We start from the raw sequence: 20,426 nt of genomic DNA, 5'->3' as shown, positions 1-20,426 counted from the left end.
AATAATGTAAACAGAGCAAAATCTGTAACAAAGACCTTCTTTGGAGAGGTCACTTATGCCAACTCTGCAACAGGAATATAGCTGGAAGACATAAATCTTCAGCTGTCAACACACTAAGAGAATTCAATTCAGAGCTTGATCTTAACTAGATAAAGCCTAAAGTTAATAATTACCTTTTTGGTGTTGCAGTAGTACAGTTTTCCAGTGTATGTACTTGCCATATCAAGCTGTCTCAAGGTAAAAGGCAGCAACGTTATAAATTAATTCCAAAGAACAAAGACAACTAGATAGGTAGTTTAATTTTCAATAAAAGCTTTACACTGTATATTAAAACTTCCAATTTCTCTCAAAAGATGGCTCTGCTCAGAAGATGGTTTTAAAAGTTTGGTGTTTTCAGTCCCTCAAAGATTTGTAGAACTTATTTTCAGTTTATAAGTATCAAGAGAGTTGGAGGTGAGTGTGGGCTGCTTTGCGTTTTAAAAAACAATCATGACCAGCCTTGCAAGCAAACCTTTGGAATACAAATTAAGCTGGATCCCCTTTTGGTTCACACATCACTTTTGAACCTAAAATGCTGGTAGCAATTCTCTTTGTGTGTTAATCGGAGTACAAGCCAACAGACTTGGCTTCCACTACAAGACGAATATAGCTCACTGAAAGCAAACTTCTGTCGCTAATGGGAAGAACTATTTTTAAAAAACGTGTCCTGAGTATGTGTCATATCTTCCAATCTCCAGAGTACAGCCACATGTCAAGGAGCAACTCCTGCTCTATGAAGCATATTCCGTACTAACCTCATAAATCAGGAACTCAACCTCAAGTAGTGCTTTAGCAACAGAGATCTGACACACAGCCTTCGTGTGTTGACTTCATCTTGAACAAAGATAGCTCTTTGGTAGCAGCAGATGCCAGAAACAGACAAACCTCTTAACGATAATGCTCCCAACAAAGCTAACTTCCTATAGCTCACCCCTGAAAACACTGGTGCTACAAAGGCTCTTCATTGTGGAAGTCTGAAAACAGCCAAGCCATGAGCAGATTTGGGTATGTGAATTAACTAGACTCTCTTTTCTTCCAGACACTGCCTGCAACACAGGACTGCTCAGTGTATGACAGGGAACTTGCTACTCAAACCTCAGAACTGATTTGCTATTTAAAGTCTCCCTCGCAGTCTACACAAGTCTGCATAAGCTACGTCACTTCTCTGTTTCAGAGGTTTTGATTACTGTTCCTCTTCTGCATTGAGGTTACATCCATACTTGTCCTCCATCTCCACTTACTTGGGAAACAGACTTCACAGTAATGACAAATAGTGATGTTCAGAACATAATCTCATCTATGTTTCTCTTGACTCTGATTCACAGGTTTTAAATCACAAGGAACCATTTTTTGATCAACAAGTCTAATCTCGTACTGGGAATTAGATTTGTTTTGTCACAGCACAACATTGCTAAGGGCACAGTTACACTGCAAGGTAAGTAAGAGGTTCTTACAAGAAGATGGCAACCAATAGCTTTCTATTCTGCTGAAGATCAGACCAGCAAAAAGTGTCTTGAAGCTGGGTAACAGGGTGGTTATAGCTATTAGGGGTATCAGACTTTCAGTAGAGGGCTTCAAGAATAGATTTAAAAACACGTCACAAACGTTTTGAGGCATATTCTGTGCCAGAAGACGATGGTCCAGCCTAGTGAGGTGTCTGACAGCCCCACATTTCCACATTTTCATCATTCCACAAAATAAAAATTCTGTGAGGAATTGGAGGATGACATTTGGAATCCGTAACTGCAATTACAGCTTGCTTTCCCACTCCCCACCCTTTTTTTTTTTTTAAATCCTCTTTCTTTTAATTTAAGGGTAAAAGCCCCTAAAGAAAAGTTACCCTGTCCTGCACTGGACAGAAGTGTGCTGAGGGACTTCAGAAACGCCACAGGGGGAAGTTCAGTGTCAGCCCCCATCCTGCACACCACTGCCTGTTTTGATTTGCAGGCATTTAGTGCTCACGCATGTCACAGATTATCACATGCTCAAGCCAGTAAACAGAAAGCCAGATATATTTCAAGTCTTAACTGATCAAGGAAACATGAATCAAAACACTGAAATTTTAATTGAGCTTTCTGAGAATGACATTACAGCTCCAGTCATGTAACAATCACTACAAATGGACAAATTCCTTTCATACTTCAGCATTTCATTAGAAGCGCAGTAAAATTAAACAGCTCGTCTCCTGCCCAACTAGCAGAACAATAGCAAACCAAAATGCGCAAGTGAAGACACTATTAGAAGACAATGATCCAATACACACAATAATTCTCAATCTCTTGTTCATACTTTAAAGAACGATTGTCAGGTTTTCAACAGTAGCAGAATTAATGACATTGACTCCCAAAATTTGATTCAAGTTCAGCTGACAGTGTAATAAATTTACAGTGACACACAGAATTGCAGTTTTAACTTTGGAAATAGGAATAAAATGTGAAATGGTATGATAAAAACAAAACCCAAAAAAGTATATGCATCTAACAACAGTGGAAGTTTTAAAATGTATTTACACAGGGATAATTTGAATTAGGCCACTCTTCCTAGCGCTGCAAAAAACGTGTTCTTCAAATTAGGACTGAAGGAGAAGAGAGAGATCCTATTAAATAACAGCCCTCAGCAAACAACTGTAACTAAACGCTTTAAAGAGTTTCATATTCATTATATGACAGCTCTCAAATTAGGTAAACCTGTATGTGTAAGACTGGAAAGAGTGACAGAGCATATATTAGTAACATTTTCAACTCTGTGAACATGCAGTCTTTTCGATTCAACAGTCAGCACAGACCCAACAACAAATATGCTGGAATCAGTCATGGGTCTTATTGATGCTAGGGAGTATGAGAAATTCTCAATTTTTTTCTTTAATTTTTGAAAATACTATATTTCATAAAAACACAAAACATCTCAGGGAAAAAAAGCAATAGTGGCACTTTTAGACAGAGATGTGAAAGTATCAGTTTCTGGCTAGAAAAAGAGAGAGGGAGAGACATAATTGACTGAAAATGATCAAAACAACTGGTTTTATTTCAAACAAAGGGTGCAGCCCTGAGCAGCTAACCCAGCAGTTGCCCTGACAGTCAGGCTCCCGACCAGCCCCACTGCCCTGTTTTCTCACTATCATCACAATCCAGAAAACCTGGATTTTCATATCCTAAAAAAACCTGCACCAGATCTGTTCTCTAACTAAACTCTGGTTATAGTGTAGTTTTGCATTACATCTTAGCTAAAAAGAAATATTTTGTTGGGGTTCTTCTGCAGCAAAATTTTGCACGTTCATTTAGGAGTGGACTATACCACCTAGTCCAGCAAGATAGCTTTAGATATTCACAGGCCACCTGTGGCGATAAAAGGGCCCTAAATCACCTCAATTTGCCCCGGTAGGCTCACAATACTATTCTTAAGACAAGAGCTTAAGTTTGCAGGTAGCATATAATTGCAAACATATCACTTTTAGAAAAGATATGTAGCAAAAAGTATCCTCTTCTACTTGGAAAAATAATTCTTATTAAACAATAACCAACATGAAACTAACCTTAGAACCAGATAAATTCAGAGAACAGAAAGTCTACAGAAACAAATGGAGAAAATACCGAGTGCAGAGTATACTTGGAGTATAAAATGGTCATCAAACACTAACAATAAACTTGAAGGAAATAAGTAAGATCTATTAATAAGAAGGAATCTACTCAAATTAGGACTGAACCAGTGTGGTACTCCCAAGGGAAAGTATCTTTATCTGAAATTTTCTTTTAATGATGAAGTTAAAAGTGAAAATGTATGTCTGAAGTTCCAGCTTACAGTACTGTATTTCCAAAGGGAATCAGCTTTTTAAAACAAAGGAAAGGCATCCAAACCCAAAGGAGGTCACGCAGCGGGGTGGCAGGCTGCAGAGCTTGCTCTCCCTACTGGGCCAACAGCAAGCCTTCTTCCAAGAAGGTTCAGTGGGAGTTCAGATCCTACCAACATAACAAACAGTCAGATGCAAGGAAACCTGGGGGTGAAAGGGATGCTTAGTTTACAAATGCAGGAAATGTCTCATCTACTGCTCTCACAACAGACAATTTTAATTACCATATTTTAAAAATGAATATTTTTAGCAACACTTTCAGGATCATGTGAGCATTTCTAACAGCCAGAATGAGTTTAAAAAGCCATAGCACTATTTTTAGCCTTAAAAATCATCACTTTCATAAATATTTCCAAACCAATTAGTCCATGTTACAAAGCAAATGTGTTTACCTTTAGTTACAGCAACAAATGCAACAGATGGCATTGCATACAGAAGACGGTCCTCAAGATTCTCATAGCTCAAGGAACACATATACAGTCCCTTTCTTGTTCAGTAATAATACAACCAAGCACAGGTTAAATATGATAACCCTCTCTGAACCAAAGTTATACGTATCTTGACATAACGTCCAGCAGTCAGATACAGTGCTGTACCGTGTGTAACTGTGCCTCAGAAAGGCTTCTCCATGGCTCACTTCGGTCTGTTGGGACAAGACCTAAGTTCTGTCTTTTCTGAACAGCTAAGAAGCTTAGTGCTACCACAATAAACCAGTGCCCTTCGTTACGACCGTCCTGTCACCCTCAGATTGTAAAAAGTAGAATGCAGCAAACTACAAGTTTTTTAAATGTTTTGGATTTTAAATCAGTATCTAGATTCCTCCATTTGGCCTTAAGTCCACAATGGGCCTAATTGAAGCTGTGGCCCTAAAATCCTAGATTAGGAAAACAGTTATTTTATCTTTATTACTTACAAAGTACACAGTCGGGCTATCTCAAGGCCAGGGAACACTCTGACAAGAGAAATATGACAAGTTATCAGCAGAAGCCTGTTCTTAAGACACCTTTCTGGAAGAAAAAAAAAATTGTAACTGGGGAAAAGCATTAAAATCAGAGGCTCTGAAAAAGTTAAATTTGAGTTTAAACAAAATTCAAAATCGTTCAAATATTAGATATGAAGACAAAGCTGTTGTCAGTAGCTGCATTTCATCTGCTTACCTAACCTTTCATTACCAAGCTAATACCAGGCTATCTTCCCACCCATACAGCTTTACCCAAAACCATATCCTGAAATGTATTTAAGAATGGTTTAGTATTCCAAAAACATGCATAACAATGCCTCAAAAGAATTTCCAGATCATTTTCTTACTTTAACATATAACTTTCCTTTTTTTTCATTCTAAATAAGCATAATGAGATACCAAATATCCTTTTAAAACCAACCAGTAGTAGAAAATTAAGTTGCTCGGTATGCTCTTAAACATTACAGAGCTTGTCCAAAAGAGAAGACGTTGATCAACAGACATGGAAGCTGTCATACTTAAACAAGTGTATTTATAACCACAATTAATTTATGTCAATTAAAAAATTCCTAACCATTTAACATCCCCACACTATAACTATCATCAATATATCAAGGATGGAAACCAATGGAAAGCAAGCGAATAAAATGCTGCTAAACTGAAGGAAAGAATAGTGTTTGTTACTGAGTATTTCTTTTCCAGTGCTCTACTTGATTTAAATCACTCTGCCTCCATAAAACGTGATAAGTATTTTTAAACAGCTTACAATAGTTCCATCTTACTTACTGATTAAACTACATCATCCTCTCAACTATTCAGAAAGAAATTCATTTGAAATGGATAATTGATGCAATTGTGCAGTATCTACAAATGCAATTAATCATTTGCTAAAGATGATTTTTAGGCAGGCAACAAATACGAAAATAAGAATCATACAGCTGCTTTCAATGTTGTCAATTGAAATGTATTCTACTGGACTGTTAAAAAATATTTTTCAATATAAGAATAGCTGTACATCTTCAGATATTATATGCAAGTGGATTCATGTTTAATTAGTACAGCATAAAGAAATGCCATAACACAGTACGGCTTTTAGCAATTACGTGACAGTTCCAGGAATCACAACAGCAACATTTTCCCCTCTCAACTACCAATGTATTTCCTGAATATTGTAGTGAGCTGTGGGGTCTTAGCATTTAAAAAGATATTTTAAACCAAGGGCGTAAATAGACACTCTCCTGGGAATCAGTCTGGAGTAAGAAATTATTCCCCCAAGTTGTTTGTTAACAGCTCTCTGCTGAGGGTTATCATCACAACTAAACTGTACTGGTGGATTACTGTCCTGGTTTCAGCTGAGATGGAGCTAATTTTCTTCTCAGTAGCTGCTGCATTTTGTATTTAGTATGAGATTTGATACGTGAAGAATGTTAATAATACACTAATGTTGCTACACAATTACACAATAATACACAATTATTGCTAAAGAGACCAAGGACCTCCTCCAGCTTCCTGGGTTTTGCTAATGTGTATGTGCAAGAAGCTGGGTGCAGTATAGCCAGTGCAGTTGACGCAAACTGGCCAAAGAGAGCATTCCATACCATAGGCGTCACGCTCAGTACAGAAGGGGAGCTGGTCGGCAGACAGATCTTGTGCTCCTTTTGTCGCTGCTCAGAATTGCTTTGGGATTGCTTTCGGTTTCATTCTGTGATTGTTGCTTGGATAGGCTTTATCAGTCATTGGGTCGTCAGGTGGTGAGAAATGGCGCACTGTTTGTTTGTATATCTTATTATCCGTTTATTTTATTATTATTATCATCTTACTTTGCCATCCTAGTAAATGATCTTCATCTCAGTCCATGAGTTTTCCTTTCTTCCTGATTCTCTTCCCCATCCCGCTGGGGAGGGGGATGAGCGAGCAGCTCTGTGGTCCTCAATTGCCAACTGGGGTTAAACCACAATGATTACATATGCTGTGTCGCTCGATGCAAATATCAAGCTGGTTGAAACCCCTTCCTTGACAAGTCCAACTACTCTGGGCAACTTTGCACTGAAGCACATTAGGAGCAACTGTATCACACATGCAGTTCAACTGAAATACTTAGCATCACCGTTAAAAGTGAGACAGGAATATCTTACACACACACACACACATTTTTCAAAATTATTGCTTATGCCTTAGCTCAGTAGTCAACAACTTCTGTCCAAAGAATATGAGAGTAAATTCTCCACAGTAAGCAGGGTGCTCTTACACTGAGAAGCCAGGGGGAAGAGCACCTCATGGAGGTAAGCACGGGAGGCAGCGTCTTCTACCCTCCTAATTACCACTGATCCAAAGTCAGCAGGCACCTTGAAGCCCTCACCTTCCACATGGGCAAGACATTGTTAATATCAAACATAGCTCCCACGGACCACAGGAGTCAGCAGGAACCAAAACCAGAAGAGCTTCAGTTCTTCAGGGACACAAGCTATACCAGCCAGTTTCTCACCTCTTAACTCCCACTGAGCTATTCTGGAAATGTTCAGCCTCTATCTGTAAAACACATACTTGCCAAAACCAACATTCAAAACATCCTCCTTAACCGTTCCTCCTCTGCCTACTCCCAATTTGTTTACAGTCTAAACCATTTAAAAAAAAAAAAAAAAAAAATCATCTATCTGATGAGCATTGTCTGCATGGAAACAGCAACGCTCTGTCTCTGGAAGTCCTACAAAAACAGCAAGATCTTTATTTTTAAGAGCAGCAAGGATTGTTTTAGGCCTGGAGATCAAAACTGTTACACAATTTTGGTCATGAAACTCTCCAAGAGTTCTCAGATGAAAAACCTCTCTAACTCTGGGGCGGAAGTGGGGGGTTGGGGCATGGGGGGTGGAATTTGGCTAGCTGTAACAGTACTGGAGTTCACACCTTTCTTGGCGCTTGTTTTGCACGGGTAAAGGGAAGGAAGAGGTGCAGCTTGAGTGCCTAAGTACTTCCCTTTGTGAAGGGCTTAGAGGAAAAGAAAAATGGAAAATTTGCCTCAGTTGAAAGTCTCCAAAAGTAGTTTTCGGCACATAAAACTCTAGACTTAAGTCCAACATTTTAAGAATTTCCAGGGTGAGGTGTGAGCAACGTTTTTTCTAAAGCAGCAGAAAGCCACTTTTAAAAGCATTGATAGCATATGGATAAATATTTGCATTTCGCACGTCTACCGGCCAATTCAAGAACCAATTCTTGAAATAAAAGGAAATGTTTCAGTAGGGAAAAGAAAAAAAAAAAAAAAAAAAAAAATCAACCCTCACATCAACCAAAAACCTACTAGAAAGGTAAGCAATATGGTAAGTGGAACTGTCAATATTGGAATAATTACTGAAAGTAACTGGCCAGTCATATGAACTATTGGCACCTTTGAAACAGAGTATATATTTATTAGCCCTCTCTCCCATTTATACGCTGATTTTAATTGTCTACTTTGATCAGGTAGGCATTCAAACATACATATGCTACTGAACGCTTCTAGAGAAGTTTGTATGATGGAAAACACATTAGGATTCTATATGATATATAGAATTTTAGAAAATGAACCTGTTTTCTACCATTAAAAACAGCAGGGTCTGTCCAGTATCAGATAAAAACTAGTTTACCAACACCTATAGAAGAATTAAAGCCAATGTATAACTCTTTTCCTGATGAAAACTATATTACTAGGAGAAAGTAGCAGCAAAATTAGGTAGAGAACGTTACTGACTTTAATACCCCTCTACTGTTTCTGGGTGTGTCTACATGATCTTCTGAAGACATACACGAGCTCTCTGCCTGCACTGCAAGCCAAGCAGGCACTACAAAGCAGTATTATGAGGTCAGTGTGCCTCAGAAGTACTATTTGCATTCTCAGCAAGATTAACTTGAGCTCATCCACGCTAGCAGCATTTTAAAAGATTCTGCCTGACCTGAAGCACGGTGACTCTTGTGCTTAGGTGTTAAAAGGCCACGTAGATAAATCCGGAGATTCTGCTAGGACATTAATATTCATCTTTTATTTACATTTTAGTGTTTTACTTATATTTTATGACTATTGCTAAATTCAATGTCCAGAAATCGATGGGTATTGTTTCATTTACAGAAAGCATTTACCAGTGCTACCGGCAATGTAAGGCCGCAAAGGAGCAGGTATTTCCAAGCTAAAACTTGTGATTTCTTCTGTATCATCCACTTGGAGACAAAAAATCTGTTCAAAGAAAGTGCTGAACCTTTGGACATTTGAATTACTGTATAAATTACTTGTAAGCATTCCCGTGGGAGAAAGCATCATTTAAAAAGTGCACTATCATTAGTTTTTCAAATGCACACTAATCCCCTCTCTTGGCTGGAAACTGCCATTGGGCAATTAATATCGCAAAAATAGAAAAGAAATTCATATTTCTTCAAGAAAATCCACCATTTTTTTTCAGATCAAGAGACCATCAGCATTATCATCCCTAGCTTGACTCACTTCTTCAAGCCCTCCAAGGTCTTTAATTGACAGAACCTTTTACAAGAGATTTGCAAACTACAAGTTTGTATTTTGACTCCTCTCTTATTTGTGGAAAAAAAAAACAAACTGGGTTTATTCCTTTTTAAAAGTAAACAAAAGAAATCTCTGAAATCGCTATACATTACATAGGATAATTTCTTTTCATGAAAAGTATTACTTAGTGAATATCTAACTTTTATTTAGACAGTCTTATGTATGATGCCACATCACCATTTTCCCCCAAAATAGAATTCAGATTTTATTTACACCACATAAAACTACTAATTCTGAACACTTAATCCCTCCGCTAATGCACAATACAGAAAAGAAAAAAAAAAAAAACTCCAAAACAACTTTATGAATGTAATTACACTACCAGAAACTTTCTGCTTTTGCTGCATCAACAGGCTCTCAATATTATCTGAAAGGCTTCTAAATAATGTGTATTATCTAAAAGCTGAACATACTGATGATAGTTGAGCCTCACATCTTTACTCCTTGCAATAAATCCCTCATTGAATTTAGCTGTCTTTTTAATCCCAATGAAAGGTGTATCTTCACCACAAATGACAGTGGGAGTGAACAACGATGGTTTCCAAAATTTAAAAGCCACACTCATTTTCAGTGTTAAAAAAGGAACTTCACTAAAGATTGTATTTGATACTTTTCTGCTAACTCTCTTTATGAATGGAGTATATAATGGGATGCCTTAAACAAGCTAGTTTGGTCAACAGGAATCCATAGTTCCATTGATCCTGTAACAGCAAGGAAAATAAAATGGTTACCACTCATCTACCTGCTAAGCACCACTCACAGCCTGTGAAAGTCAACATTAAGCTTTGTCTTAGATCAGAAATTCCAACTCACTGCTTTGGAAATTAAACAGTAACATCAGTAAGACGCTGTAATATTATAAGAACGCTCTTGACCTTGCATTAGAAGTCACTGTCATAGTCTGTCTTCTTCAATTAAGATGACAGTCACTTCAGTAACCAACACTAGATGAAAATGAAAAAGATATAGCTGATCCCATTGCCCACCTCTTCTCAGACATACCTTTTTGTAACACACCATTAATCGCTGATAGCTTGAGATAGTCCCTGTACCGGTAATCAGTGGACCACATCCACATCCAAAGGCCACCTAGAACCAGCACTCCTGGCCCACCTCTCCTCCCAGCAAACAGCGCTGTGGTGTGGACCACGAGGCCTGGCTGAGGCACTGCTCCGTTCCTCCCAATCTGGGTTTGCCACTTAAGGTGCATTACATTATGTTTTCCTCAGTGTACAACAGATGTTAGTAATTGCTAGTTATGTTACTACTATTCCTCATATGGGATTATCACAGTGAAGCAACAGCACTGATTAATCAATTAGCATGGATTCATTAGTGAAGAGATGAAAGATAGGGCAATGTAATTGTGTTTACTGAACAATGGATGACAGTGTGCTTAAAGCCCAGGATTCCTAATAATACATAGCCACCTAGCATGATATATACGTAACATTATGAATATTTAGAACATTCTCTCTGCAGAACTAGAGCAACAACAATCAGAATGTGACTCTGCGTGTGCAAGCAATGCTGGACCCCGAGGAATGCACAGAGAGGAGAGAGTACAAGAGAGATGGTGCAGTCAGATTAATATTTTAGCTTTGACTAAATCTTTGTAGGACAACTGCATCATTTCCTACAGTTCAGTACACACAGGTGCATCTGCACAGTACAGTGGCTGACAGCACAAGTGGTCAAAAAAAGTGTCACAGAAACATCATTAACCAAGTCATGTTAAGCAGAACATGAAAAAACAGCTTGCTTTTCTAATTAAACAGTGACAGAGCCCACTCTCTATGAAATAAATGGAAGCATACAGAGTGACTTAGAAGCTTTTTCTCCAAATGTCCAAGGTGCACATCCTTCACTGCTTGCCCTTGTCAAAGGCTGAACACTGACGCGACATCAGCAATTAAAGAACATGAATACCAAACTCCCAGACATGACTCATGTTTCAATACATGATCCCCTTTAGGCACTAATGCAATAGCCAAAGACCACCACTTCTGCCTAATGCTGGTATGCGGGCTAGCCACTAATGCACATGGATAAATGAGAAAATAATTAATTTCTTGAAAATATGGTACAGTCAAGAGGCATTGAAATATACCTTCTGCTGCCCTCTGTTTGACAGGATAAAGACTAAACAAGAATGTAAAAGGTTACAGAGGAAATGCTTTGCTAAAAACCTAGAGGTAGAAAACATGCCCATCATACTGCATGAAATCAGAAATCTTCATACAAATCAAAGAACAGGGTCCCATTAGGGACCCAATCTACAGCATGATAAGGACTCGAATGCTCTCGGAGACCCACTCATCCAGTGTTTTCCCAAGACACTTCCACAGTGTGCGAGTGTTTGTGATTAGTGTAGAGCTTCCTCAGCTTGGAATGTAGCCCATCAACACAAGGTACTAAAAATTACATTGTCTGTTTAGATTAAAGGCACTTCCATTCCTGCTGGGAGTTAAGTCTTCCCCCTTAACTTTGTCGGTTGCAAATGTATTTACTTCTCAGAAGACTCTGGCATTGAAGAAGACTTATCAGCTTTGCTTCAGTCTAATAACATAGACATCTAATATTTAATCATTTTTGCCATACTTTAAGAAATGTTAAATTCTGAATTTTTTTTTAATTATTTTTACTATATATACACGTACAAATGTGTGTGTATATGTGCATGTGTATATGTATATGTGCGTGTGTATATATATGCGTGTGTATGAGTTGCAGGTGAAGTTCTTCCAAAATCATATCTTGTCACACAAACACACAACATATCTCAATACAGAAATGAATTACTTCCCTTAGAAATCCTCCTCTCTCCTTGGCTCTCAGCATTCTCCAAATCAAATTGCCAATCTTTCTCAACAAAACCTACCCCAACACTGTGGCCAGGGAGCCATCATGATGACCCAAGAGAAAAAGCAACAGAAATCAATCTTGCCAGGCCTATGTTTGGCAAGTAAACCCCAGACTAGAGATGCTCCTATATTTCTCCTTTGGCATACTTTAAATCTAACTGCAAGCAAGAACTTGTCAGAAGAATAACAGGCCATAAGTCTTGAAGATATTTCTAAGAGACCATGAGAACATCTTAACATAGGCAGCATCAAACAAGTGAATACAAGTTAAAATGTTGTCTGAACCTCTTCAAGGAATTGACAGTTGCCTGCATCCAAACAGAAGAAAACACAATGCCCTACATAAAGCCCTTGATCTTGATCTCAATTCTCAATGGAAATTAAGGCAATTGTGTAGCATTTTAATTCTGTGTAACTGTATACAAAATCTTATTTTAGCATCTGAAATTACAGGTACAGTGTTACCCTGAATTTATGAGTGGATATTATTAACAAATCTAAGTTGACTCCTGTGAGCCAAGACATTACTATCACTGGCTTATCTTAAACCTAGCAGGCAATTTAAACTAGAGATGGATCATCTCAGAGTATATTGTTATTTCCAACAAATCCTTATGAATCATAATGGTATTTCCAACCTCTCCTAGGATTTTTAAAAGTCATCTGAAAATAACCTTTCATAAAATGATGTGGTTTCATGTTAATTATTAACTACATCTTGAAATAACAGCACTGGTTAATAAATAATTTGATGGCACTAAAAATTGCAGTGGAAGAAAACAGGATTTATCACATGGTTGAAAGAAAGAAGCGTGAACAAAATATCTTAAGTAAAGATGTATCAGCATATTAATAGGGAATAAAATAGAACAGCAATAATAAAGCTGTATAGATTAATTAAGCTCAGGGTATTATAATGAGTATAGTTTTACCTACTGATCAGATTATGAGAGGGACAAACTTACACAGAACTCTCACAACCCTTTTTTTTCCATCATTTAAAGAAAACAAGCAAACAAAATCACAAAGGTAAATTCATTTTCACACTATAAAGTTACATTTAGCAACAGAAATCAGGTTTTTTACGGTTACAGGGGGACATAATTGCACTATAGTTGTTGACTAATAGCAGCATCTTTAATTGCAAGAACAATGGTCAGAGAAAACATTGCTGTTACTTAGGTGAGCAGGACAGGTGACAAACAAATTAGTTATTCTCTGAACGACAAAACAGTGCAAGTAGTCAATTCTCCTATTTCTTGGATTTGTCCCTGGACAAACACGGCTGTTTCAATTCAATGCCTGTTTCTTTGCTTTGAGAAAAATAGGAGAAAAGTGTGCCATGAGAAGTGTTGGTAATAAAAAGGTCTTCTAGTAGAAATTCTCAAATTTTGTTTATTCCTGCTTTAAAATAAACACTATCACTTATATAAATAACTTCCTAGAAACAGAATATCCCAGAGGTATGTTTAGTATGTAAGTATTAGCCACAAAGTGGAAGGAAACAGCTAATCACCTCCTCGCATGACTTTCCGTAGCTCCATCATCTCCTAATCTCTCCACAGAAGATGCTCAAGCCAGCTTCAGATACGTAAAGAAACCACACGCTGGAACAAAATAGCTCCCTTGTTTCCAGTTCCTCAGAACTCAGAAACCAAAAGTATGGCACCAAATAGCAAAGTAAATCAAGTCCCAAACTACTTCTAGTATGTGTCAACTCCATACCTAACTACTGCTTCCCTTCACAGTCAGGTCTCAACCAAAGCATCCCACATCAGAGCACTCCAGCAAGTTACAAAGTACTCTACACAGTAAGTAACCCAGTGAGACACAAGGATGTCGCGCATGTTTGCATATATGCAGCTTTCATTTCAGTATTCTATTCTAGTCAATTCTGAAGATTTTTAGAAACGTTTTGAGTAGGTATAAAAGGCAATGTTTTCTTTTTAGGCTAAGAAACTCAAAATTTATGCACTCTTAATAGGCAGAAGATGTTTGATCATGTTCAGCAAAACCGGAAAACTGAAAGCTTTGCTTTAAAAACCTCTAGTTTCAGCTGCACCACTTGTCTCAAAGACTGTCATTTTATTATGATTCACTAAATGAAAGCACCCAATTAGCATTGTACTCCCTAACTGCCTTGGACTGAGCTGTTTGCTCTCTGTTACCTATTTGACGCAGTTCATCTCAGATAATGGTACAAAACAGAAGGTGGAGTAAACTGTAGTGAAAAGCTATTTTCATGAGCTGACCCAGAGGCAACACAGTGAAGGTGCTCTTGGAAACAACATGGCTAACAGATCTGTCTTACATGTAAAGCAGAAATAGCCTATAAAAAGAAAACAATCTTCCTGCAAGTTACAGGACCATCCAAACCTCTCCCCTGACTTCTAAATTACAGCTCTCCTGCAGTTCACACCTCCCAAACTACAAACAACCATCTTCAGATTTCCTCATTTTTACAACTCTGACATTTTTTATGGCTACCTGGGAGGGCTGAGGTCAGTTAAGACTGTGCTTGGAACAGAACACGAGGAACGTGACAGATGCACGAAAGAGTGACAAGGTTCAGTACATCCAAGTACTTTACGATGCTTCTGAGCTAAGGCATGTGAAGTGAGATTGATTTAAACGCTATTTACCTATGCCAAGCTTGCTGCAATTTATTATTGGGAAAAACAGATTTATAAAATATTTTGTACAGTCAAGTTTTTTATGCTATCACATAGAAAAGCAAAGCTTTTTCTGAAGACTTTATAATTGCATTATAAAAATCCAAAGCACTGCAAGCTGCTACACTTTGCTTATATCTTCCTTACATCGAGCACTACTAATCTTCATATTTAATGACTCCAGATCACTGTAATGTGTTCTAAACACTCAGAAGTAAAGACATTATACTTTATCCTAGGGAAAAAAGATAGAAAGAAATACCTTCAAAAAGTTACTTTGTGAAGGAAAGAACAAGGTAGACATCCTAAAGAAAGGCCTCTCATTCAGAGATGAACTTTATCAAATTCAAAAGCACCTGAAGGAAGCATCCACTGCTTTCTTCTGAGAATGAGCTTAATAGTCTAGGACCTCTGAAACACAGTACATCCTGCAGGCACGAGCAAAGCATCCTAGACAAAAGCAGCTTCCAGTAGAAAAGAGGATCATGGAGGGAATGGCATTTTTTCAAGTGCCTGTGTGTAATCTCATGCAAGGCTTTAAATTTCAAGAAAGAAGCACAGCGAATTGAACTTACTATTTTAATAGGAAGTACTGGAATCATGAAACAAAACAGTGGAATAACAGGATAATAGCAATCTGTGTTGCTAAACCAATGCACTGATGCATTTTAAGCTACTCAGAGCTTCCCCAGTGCAGATTCACTCCTGTACGATGGTAATGGAGTGATTAAGCCTGGAGATCACAAACACAGAGGCCTGGGGAGCTGAACTTCCACTCAAGAAACAGTCTGAACAGTTCATTTCCCTCAAGCATGAACTGCCTACAGCACAGTGTTGCGAGCACAAAAGGAGCTCAGACTATAAGAGGAACAAAGATGAGGCTTTCTATCTGCTGTGTCTTCTCCCAGCAAATAACCCTTTCCTGTTTAAATGGTTACAAATCTCAATAGTGACAAGTTCAGTTAGGAAACCTTCACTGGAACGTAAATGGGAATCCAACCAGAACAACTTCGCGGACAATTACACTTGAACTAGGCTGAAAATTTGTTTGTTTCCTTTGTGCAAAAATCCCCCTAACTGTATCCAATTCCAACAGCTACAAGCACCATCAAGTCTGGAAAATACAAATGCAAGGATTCAGGGAGCTGAATGCAAGCCTGAAATAAAGTCTGAACAGTTCTTTTCTTTCCCCTTCTCGCCCCTCCCCCCCCAAGCCTGAACTGCCTTACATCTTTGTAACAATCAAACAGAAACTGTTTACCATATAAAAGCAAATATTATTTCTGTTGTTATGGCTATTTGGACATCCGATAGCCTCAGGCAACCCAAAGGGGCCCCAACAATAACAGCTCAACTTAAAAGTCAGAGGGCAGATACTTTTCAAGTGAGAGATGACACAGACAGTAGTAGACCTTGAAGTTTGGTCTGATGGAAAGAACCTGAACACTTCAGAGTATGTTTCGTTCATCCTCATAAGCCTCTTGAAGGCAGAACAGGCACATTTGATCACCGATCGTGCTAAATGCCAGAAAACCCAACCTCAAGACGCTCTTCTCACAAAGGCCTCCTCTAGGGAAAAGGCAAAGGCTGTCACAGCAGGTCACTTTAGAGGGGTTCAGGGCTCTGGCAAACGGCACTGAGGAATGATTCTTGTCAGGCTCTCAGGGCAGAAATGTTAATATTTTAAGAACCAACTAACTTCCATTTTTTAAAATAATTATCTGGTAAACACGAGTGACAGAGAACCTCTGTCAGAGAAAATATTAGCTGTCTCTAGTAAGAGGGCCCTTTCACTCAATTAGCGTCCAGCCTGAACAGGCGTATAAAGTTTTAAGGCATCAGTACATTGTGACTACTGCTCATGAGCCTGTTCAAACTAGTGGAAAGAACAACACTGGATTTCTAGTTCCACATTTGGCTTGACTTTTAGAACCCTACAACACAATTCAGGACACAGGTGAGGTACTGGCTTGAAAATAAGTGCTGGGTTCTAGGAGCAAGTAGTTTCAAGTTGGATTAACAATGAGATCGGAACCCCACAGCTGGGTCTCCTAGGTCTTTACTTACAGTCCCCCACAGTGGCAACACTTCTTGGCACAGAAAAAAAAGAAAATGGCAACTACTTTTCTGCTAGGAAAGTGCAATACAAGCCACTTCTACATAGGTAGGTAAGACTGCGATCTCAGGAAAGGACCTCACTCTGCCACTTCAGAGAACTCATGCTTTTTTGTGCAAATGCAAATAAAGTATCTTACCACCTTAGGCCCCCCCTCACTAACAAAACCAGAACAGGTGTATAAATGTGTATAAAAGGCTTCTTTAGGGGTGTGAAAGCGGCTACACATTATATGTTTTCAAAGCTGGTCTCAGGACAAAGACTTGGCATTCCCCTTTAAACCAAAGATTAATATCAACTGTGCACTGAAGAACTGAAACAGTGAGAGCATATTTGCCACTGGTATTTTTTATTTGATTGCTGTAGACTATGGCTTAAATCTGTGGTCAACAGACCACTAAATTCCTTGACTACTTTTAGAACTTCATAAAACGGAACTGTGAAGATCTAGCTTACTGTCTTCATTGGAAAATTGTTGGGAGCCCACAAACAACAAAAAAAGTGAAGTTATAAACCATACTTCAGATTATAAATTGGTTGGCATTTCTGGCACTGACGGAGACAATGACTTCTTTTTTTTTGTTAGCGAAAGGATAGAAAATTATTGGGTTTTTTGTTTTCCAGAGAGATAAAACTCAAACATACCAGGGACTGCTGCTGTTTTCCTCCTGCATACACTTGAGATTTATTTATAGCAGGGCTTTCTACCTCTATCTGCAAATGTCACAATTGAGCTAGTGACTTTATATGGTTTCTTGGTTTAATAACTATGGTAGATACAGCACATGTTCTGCCTCTGCCCCTCTCTGAAAATAAACAAAACTAATCAGGTCTAAAAACTAGTTTATATCTCACTGTTCATAGTAAATAGAAAGAGTTGGGCAAAGATAACGTAATTTTCACCTGTTTCTGCTTACTGCATATACACTAACTCAATTCAGATCGATCGGCTAATGTCTGCAGAATTGCTACAGTGGCACGAAGGTACTACATCCACTCAGCTTATTTTTTAAAAAGACAAACCAAGATGAAATGTTGTTCGTGTTCCTTTTTAATTTTATTTTAGCTCTTTGTTTATCTCTTCACTTCAAAGCACTTCCAATATGAGGCACAGTTTCAGTGTGACAACTTTGTAAAATTAAAATAGAAAAAATGTGCCAGCATCAATCTGCTTTACATTGGAAAGCACAACAGCCTTGAGACAGAAATGACGACTTATGAGAGTAAGCTATAACGAACCCAGAAGTGCTATCTGCAGTAGGAAAAATATACTAGACCGGAGGCTGAACACTCCTGACACAATTTGTCTTCCTCAACAGGAAGCTCCTGTTCCCCAGTTGCAGTGTACAGTTAAGTCTGACTCCAAAAGGAAGGGAAAATTATCAACATGAAACCCCACAATTCTGTTGGCTAGCATTTCTATTTGACTTGATGCTGCTTGAAGTTCAAATTAAAAAAAAATACAGCACGGAATAAAGCTGAGTCTGCAAGAGACTTTCCCCACCTGCAGCCTGCCACTGGCTGGGCAGTAAGGAAGGCAGGCAGCCGCCCCGGCAAGCGGGAGCCTCGTGTCCATGGGACCTGACGAGATGCATCCTGGAGTCCTGAGGGAACTGGCTGATGTAGTTGCCAAGCCACTCTCTATGATATCTGAAAAGTCATGGCAGTCAGGTGAAGTCCGATAGCGAGCATGGCTTCCCCATGGGCAAGTCCTGCCTGACCAATCTGGTGGCCTTCTCCGATGGAGTCACTACATCAGTGGACAAGGGAAGAGCTACAGATGTCGTCTACCTGGACTTCTGTAATGCCTTTGACATAGTCCCCCACATCATCCTTCTCTCTAAATTGGAGAGATATTAATTCAATGGGTGGACTGTTTGGTGGACAAGGAATTGGTTGGATGGTCGCATCCAGAGGGTAGCAGCCAACGGCTCAATGTCCAAATGGAAGCTAGTGACAAGTGGTGTCCCTCAAGGGTCCATACTGTGACTGGTACCGTTTAACATCTTCATTAATGACACAGACAGTGAGATCAAGTGCACCCTCAGCAAGCTTGCAGATGACACCAAGCCAAGTGGTGTGGTCAACATGTCTGAGGGATGAAATGTCATCCAGAGGGATGCAGACAAGGTCAAGAGGTGGGCCCATCCGAACCTCATGAGGTTCATTAAGACCAAGTACAAGGTCCTGCACCCGGATCAGGATGTATCCTGAGTATCCTCAGTATCAATACAGACTGGGGGATGAAGGGATTGAGTGCAGCCCTGCTGAGAAAGACTTAGGGGTACTGCTGGATGAAAAGCTGGACATGAGCTGTCAATGTGTGCTCGCAGCCCAGAAGGCCAATCATATCCTGGGCTGCATCAAAAGGAGTGTGGCCAGCAGGTCGAGGGAGGTGATTGTCCCCCGCTACTCCACTCTCATGAGACCCCATCTGGAGTACTATGTCCAGCTCTGGAGCCCTCAGCACAGGAAACACATGGACCTGTTGAAGCAGGTCCAGAGGAGGGCCACGAAGATGATCAGAGGGCTGGAGCACCACTCCTGTGAGGACAGGCTGAGAGAGCTGAGGTTGTTCAGTGTGGAGAAGAGGAGGACCCTTAGAGCAGCCTACCAGTACCTAAAGGGGCCTTATAAGAAAGATAGGGAGAAACTTTTTAGCAGGGCCTGTTGTGATAGTACAAGAGGTAATGGTTTTAAACTAAAAGAGGTAGACTTAGACTAGGCATAAGGAAAAAAAAAAATTATGATGATGGTGGTGAAGCACTGGCACAGGTTGCCCAGAGAGGTGGTGGATGCCCCATTCCTGGAGACATTCAAGGCCAGGTTGGACAGGGCTCTGAGCAACCTGATGCGGTTGGAGATGTCCCTGCTCCTTGCAGGGGGGTTGGACTAGATGACCTTTAAAATGTCCCTTCCAACCCAATGAGAGGGTTAAGGGTCTGATCCCAACAGTATCAGTAAAAATCAGTGCTAGGTGTCTAGGCAGCTGGGCCCTTCTCAAGTTTCAATGTTGCTGGAAAATAAATTTTACTCTCTGGTGAGCTGTATTCTCAGACTCCTCTGCACAGACATCCTTTCATTGTCTGTGAACAGCTATTTATTTATTTAGTTCCTGTTCTTTCACAACAATTATCTTAAAATACATTGTTAGCAAAGGGCATCACATGAACATGATATAAATGCCAATAAGTGGGTAGCATTACTTTATAGTACTTTCCAAAGACTTGCTTTCCTGCTAAAAAGAGCTTTCTGGTAGGCTCAAATCAGAGACATCTTTCTGTCTTCTGCTTGATTTATTTTTTCCTTCAAGAGCTGGTGAATGCTATGAACTTCCTTTCTCACTTTTATTTGTACCATTTTACTTAACATACATTTATCAAA

At 39.2% G+C, this 20,426-nt stretch overlaps 1 protein-coding gene across 6 annotated transcripts in view; it reads right to left on the bottom strand.

The window, feature by feature from the left end:
• PARD3B (par-3 family cell polarity regulator beta) overlaps positions 1–20,426 on the bottom strand; it is a 422,878-nt gene that overhangs the window by 243,124 nt on the left and 159,328 nt on the right. The window lies entirely within an intron of this gene.

Source organism: Chlamydotis macqueenii, chromosome 6 (assembly GCF_036417535.1).
Source record: "Chlamydotis macqueenii isolate bChlMac1 chromosome 6, bChlMac1.mat, whole genome shotgun sequence".
Classification (NCBI taxonomy): domain Eukaryota; kingdom Metazoa; phylum Chordata; class Aves; order Otidiformes; family Otididae; genus Chlamydotis; species Chlamydotis macqueenii.
This window is presented reverse-complemented; position numbering and strand designations above follow the sequence as displayed.